The sequence below is a fragment of the Bactrocera tryoni genome, unplaced genomic scaffold (assembly GCF_016617805.1).
Source record: "Bactrocera tryoni isolate S06 unplaced genomic scaffold, CSIRO_BtryS06_freeze2 scaffold_7, whole genome shotgun sequence".
Classification (NCBI taxonomy): Eukaryota; Metazoa; Arthropoda; class Insecta; order Diptera; family Tephritidae; genus Bactrocera; species Bactrocera tryoni.
In genome coordinates this window covers 10872997-10879426 of record NW_024396366.1, presented here as the reverse complement: position 1 = coordinate 10879426, position 6430 = coordinate 10872997, and positions in this window count along the sequence as shown.

Here is a 6430-nt window from a genome sequence, read left to right as displayed (position 1 = left end):
ATAGAATCTGTGAACATCTCCAACTACGAAGAAAATTTTGCATCTGGCAGTACTTTTTTAGGCAAATAAATGGGTTGCCATGCATCCAGACGAAATGCGGACTAACAGGCACACCCGTGACTTTACTAGTGGACACTGGATCCACAAATAACTACATTGGTAAAAACTGTAAGTCAGTATCAATAAAACCATTTAGAACAAAAACTGTACATGGCTATTCTATGAATTCGACATGATCTTAGGTGAACAAGGTCCCAGATTAATTAAAGGAGATATTAACCTCTTTGATTATAGTTTAAAGTACCAGAAGAAAGTAGCAGGAAAAAGGTACCTATAGTTAATTATACTGTAGAAAATGCCAAGTATGAGGAGGAAATTAAGGAAGTAATGAAAACAAATGAAAATATTAGTGACAGCCTAACCTTCACTACCATTATCCAAGCTACGATTAGGACGCAAACAGAAGATCCTATTTGGATAAGGCAATACCCTTACCCCGTGGCAGACCATGATTTCGTCAATAAAGAAATAGATAGGCTTTTAGAAAATGGAATAATTCAGCCGAGTAAAAGTCCGTACAATTCCCCTATTTGGACTGTTTCAAAGAAAGGATTAGACGAAAATGGTAGACCTAAACGGAGAATGGGGGTCTTCTACCAAAAACTTAACGCGCATACTACAAACGAGTGCTACCCTATACCTGATATTGATATAACAGTTCAAAATTTAGGTAAATCTAAAGTTTTCTCGACCACTGAATTAGAATCAGGATTCCATCAAATTTTAATAAAGGAAACCGATCGCGAAAAAACTGCATTTGCAGTGAATGGTGCAAAGAATGAGTTTGTTAGGATGCCGTTTGGACCTAAGAACGCGCCCTCAATCTTTCAACGTAGACGATATTTTGCGACAATATATCGGTAAATTTGCTTACGTTTATATAGACGATGTTTTAATATTTTCTTCTACGCCTGAAGAACACATAGAACATATTCGAACTATAGGAAAATTGTAAAAAACTTCGCACAAATCACTAAACCACTAACTATAAACCTACGAGGTGACTCCGGAATGATTTCAAAAAATCAAAGTGCGCCAGTAGAAGTAAAGCTCGATGAAGCGGAAATTGCTGCCATAGAAAAAATAAAAGATGCTCCGCTGGAACAGATAGAACTTTATCAGGCTGACTTTACCAAACCATTTGAATTAACTACCGATGCCAGTAACCAACCAATTGGAGCAGTTTTTTTACCAATTTCGCCAACCTATTGCTTTTATTTCTCGAACGGTAACCGACACTGAAAAATCTTACAGCACAAATGGAAAAGAACTTCTTGCAATCGTGTGGGCGCTACAGAAGCACCCCATTTTTTATACGGCATCACTTTTTTAACCATTTATACTGACCACCAATCACTCATTTATTCTATTTCGGAAAAATACCCGAATACTTAACTAAAAAGGTGGAAGAATTTTATTGAGAAATTTAGTCCCAAACTTGTCTACAAAGCTGGTCACCAAAATGTAGTAGCTGACGCACTCTCCCGTCAACAAATAAACAATACAACAGATTGTTCAAAAATCATTCAAAAATCAAATAATGCCTATTTTAGACCCCACAAAAGAGGCAATTGACTCCAAAACCACTTTTCAAGATAGGACCTTTGTGATGGCACCAAAATTGCTAATTGACATTACCAACCAAACTGAACAATTAGAATTAGCAGATATTTGTATGTACATATATAAGCTCTACCGACAAATCTTCGAAGTATTGCTATCTCTGAAAAATTTATACCAAAGCAAACTGTCACGGACATATAGAAGAAATACTTACACAAGTGTATCCAAATGCAAAACATTTAATGACTGATTACGAAAATGTATTTATCAGCAACATGGCAAGACCGTTTATACTCGACTACAAAGATATGTATACAACATACTGCCACACCATTAAATCACTCGACAACTAACGCTCAAGTAGAACGGTTGCACAGTGAAAATAATACAACTCCATGTGAAGAACTTTTTAACGCCATCCGACAGTATAATTCTACATTCACCTTCTACAGGATTCAAACCTAAAGTAGTTTTCTTTAATCGCGAAAAGTATCCAGAGATTAAAGAAACCCTTCAGAACTATACCACAACAAAGCACGAAGAAACATGAATATATTCATCATAATATATTCCAAAACAGATCGTAGGGATAAAATTGCTAAACGATATAATCAGCACAAAGTTAAAGAAGATCGCGGGACACGATCCTTACAGCGAGAGGGAAAATTATTCACAAAGACAGCATCCGCAAGTAAGCCACACAATGCGATCCGGCACGGTATTTGAAAAATCTTAAGCGTTTTTAAGATTAAAATTAAACACGTTGGACTCACTGAGATGCGCAACTAAGAGCTAATTGCCTGTGCTAAATTCGAGTTTAAAAAATTCCGATTAAAATTGAAAAACGTCCGTTCGCGGGTATAGTCTTTAATACAATGGCCTTCTTTATTTCAACAGTTCATTAGTTAGCCTAAATCTTAACCTAACGGCTTAGACTAGAGGAAAGTATGTATAAAAAAAGGGGTAAGTATGTAGTTCTAATTCGAATCAGCATCTTAAGTTCATTGTAATAGATTATTCTAATACATAGGTAGTAGATGATGGTTATGGTTACACTTGTATATTACAAAAATTGTAAGTATTTTACATGATGTAAAACATTTTATAATGTATACAAATATTTTAACAAATTTATTTCTTAAAAAATATTTTTTGATTTATAAAGTCGCATGACGCAACACCGGTCACCTTGACAGGATCATAATCCTTCAACTTCGACAGGCAGCAGGGCGAGCTTGTGAATAGGGCGCTTAATGGTGCCTTGGTTGCGTCTGCCACTCGCACCTTTCCGTCTCGTCCTTCTGCGGTTGCGGCGATTCGTCCTAGTGCCCACTGCCGTCGTGTCGTTGGTATCCTGGCTCAACGGTGTGAGGGGCCGCGAGTTGAGGATGGCCTCCACTTCGGCCAGCAGTGTTCCTGGCTCTTCGGCGGTGAGCAGCACAGTGCCCATTGCGCGCACGGCGAGGTGTTTGGCGGACTTCACTGCCGCCTCCCATAACCCGCCGAAGTGCGGCGCCCTCGGTGGTATAAAGGCGAATTTGAACCCTTCTTCGGCAGCGAATTCCATTACTTCCGGGGACTGGGACAGAATCGCGCAACTTGCGATCGGCGCCGACGAAGTTCGTTGCTTTGTCGCTGTATATCGTCTGTGGCATCCCACGGCGACCAATGAACCTTTTTAGGGCGAGAATAAAGAAATTAGTTGATAAGTCAGAAACTAATTCTAAGTGTACTGCTTTAGACGTGAAACAAACGAAAACTGCGATATAGGTTTTTACGGGTGGTCGACCGCGTATTTTCAATGTAGTATAAATTGGACCACAAAAATCTACGCCACATATAAGGAAGGGTCGTAGCGCTCGAAGTCTTTCAACAGGCAAGTTTCCCATTATTTGGGTTTGCAACTTCGGCTTATAATGAAAGCAGTTTGTACAGTTCCTCACGGTTCTACTTCATGCCTCTTTTGCATTAATCACCCAAATGCGTTCTCGAAGGAGCGCAACCAACGCTTTTGCCCCTGTCCTGGTGATTTCGAAAGTGCAGGAACCGTAAATAACTGATAACGAAGTGCGAATTCTTATTTAGTAGTAATGGGAATTTGGCATCGTATGGGAGAGGTGCATTTAAAAGGCGACCTCCTACTCGGATTAATTTGAATGAAAGCGACATTTCCGAGTACTCATGCAAAAACGGATTGAGTTTTTGCAAGTTTGCGGGTAGCGTGGTGCCTTTTGTCAGTTTTTGGATTTCATTCGCAAATTCCGAATGTTGAATCACCTGAGCAGTTTTCAAAAAACTCAAGTGTAATTCGTCAGATGTCAGGTCCCTTCAATCCGTAGACATTTTTGGTCGTCTAATCCACCGTAATACATAGGCAACTACACGAAGCAATTTTTGATGAGAAGAGAATTTTTCGATAAGGTTCAATAGTGAGTTCTCTTTCACATTTATGGCTAGTGTGAACGTATTTTTCTTCTTCTCTAATGCTTAAGAGTTTGTAATGAAGATGGATGCGTCTTTACCCAATGCAATACGATTTCAGAGTCTGTTCAAAATATAATTTTTTCAAATTATCGATTCAACATTTGCGCAATTCGTGACCATAATTTGGCTAGAAAATGTGCTGCCGAGAGCTCGAGACGCGGAAGAGACTTGGTCTTCAACGGAGCCACTCTAGCAGATTGGCTTCGTGTGTATATGCAGCATCCATACGCTCTTATTGAAGCGTCGGAGAAACCATGTATTTGGCAGATAGCACTCGACTCTAGATTTACGTATGGAGGAATGCTAATTGATGACAGCTGCAGTAGGTTGCCTTTGAAATTCTGCTAGCTAGTATTAAGGCGCAATGGAATCGACTTATCCCAAACTGGTTTTTGGATCCAAAGGTCTTGCAATAAGATTTTTGCTTTGGAAACTAGTGGGGCTAATAATCCAAGAGGATCGAAAAGGCGAGCAGAGACTGATAGTATGTTTCGTTTAGTAGCTCACAGATCATGAAAATTGGCATCCAAAACAAATCGAAACAAATCCTCTTTCGGCAACCAATGGATTTCTAGTGTTTTAGTTGAGTTTTTGTCATTGAAGCTTAATGACTTTTCAGTACAATTAATATCGAAAAATTTAGAGTGGTTAGAAAACCACTTTGTTAAGGTGAATCCGGCCGAGTTTAATATTTTAATTACTTCACTTCTTATAAGATCTAGAGACTCAAAGTTTTCAGACCCTGTCAATAAGTCATCGACATAAAAGTCTCTTTTAATGGCCAATGAACCGAGTGGGTATTTAGTTGTATTAGCATCGCTGAGCATTTGCAAACACCGTGTTGCGAGAAATGGAGCAGGCGCAGTGCCGTATGTTACGGTGTTACGACGAAAATTTTGAATCTACTCTGAAGGATGCTCTCTCCACACAATGAGCTGACAGTTTCTGTCTTCTTCATGTATGATTATTTGGCGGTACATTATAGCAATGTCTGCCGTTAAAGCGTATTTATGTAAACGAAAACGAAGAAGAGTTGAGTACAATTCTTCTCGGATGGTTGGGCCTACCATCAAAAGTTCATTTAATGAAATTTGAGAAGAAGTACGACTCGACGCATCAAAGACAACTCGTAATTTTATTGTTGTGCTTTCGGGCCTTGAAACACACTGATGCGGAATGAAATAGTGTGGTCCACTCGGGATCTTATTATTTGTTGGACTCATGTGACCCAGCGCTTTATACTCATTCATGAAGTCCAGATACAATTTACGAAGTTCTGGATCTTTCAATGTTTTCCTCTCCAGGGCCTGAAATCGCCGAACTGCGATTTAATAGGAGTGACCGAGTAATTTACGGTCAGCCTTAAAGGGCATTCTGACTTGAAGCCTTCCTGAAGGTAATACTTCAGTTGTATTGACGAAAAATTGTTCACACCCATTTTGCTCAGGTGTGAGTTTGTTGCCACTTGTTTCTGAAGGAAGTTCCTCTAGAGCCCAGAATTTGTGGACTACTGAATCTATTGACGTTAAGTCTTCTTCAGTTTGGCATAATGTGCTATTTACTTCGGGAGGAGGACTAAGACTGCTGACATATTTGCCAGAAACAATCCATCCCAAAAGAGTTTTCTGTAGCGTTGGTTGATTGGGGCCACTTTTAATTTGACCAACCGCTAACAAATCGAAAAAGGTTTCTGCTCCTAATAACATATCGATCTTTTGAGATTTTTGGAACTCTGGATCCGCCAATTTAATATTGTGCGTAATTTTCCAACCATTAATATTAATGGTATGGTCTGGATGATTAGCCGAAATACATCGCATAATCCAGAATTCCGCCGAAAATTCATAATTGTTTACGCGCGACTTAACAAATGCGCTTAATTTGGCCCTGACTTTTGTACTTGAGTTTCCAATCCCTATAATATTTAATGTCCTGTTTTGGCGTCGAATCCGCAGTTTTTGGGCCAAATCTTCCGTCATGAAGTTGGCTTGACTTCCTGAGTCAAGCAAGGCTCTTGCGGGCAGGTACTCTCCACAGCTTGATCTCACCAGAATAACTGCTGTTGCCAACATTACCCGATCAGGCACACTTATTGTATGCATTGCGTGTGTAGTTGTTGTTGGTTGTGGATGAGGTTCAGAAGCGAAGGATACAGGATACTGGTGCAAGTAATGTGTGGTGGGATGGTGGGACCGATTACACACGCGACATCGATCCGCTCTGCATTTGGATACCGTATGTCCCTTACGCAAACAATTTATGCATAAGGGCACCGATTTGACAAACTCAAATCTCTGTTGAACAGAGAGAGTTTTAAAAGTGG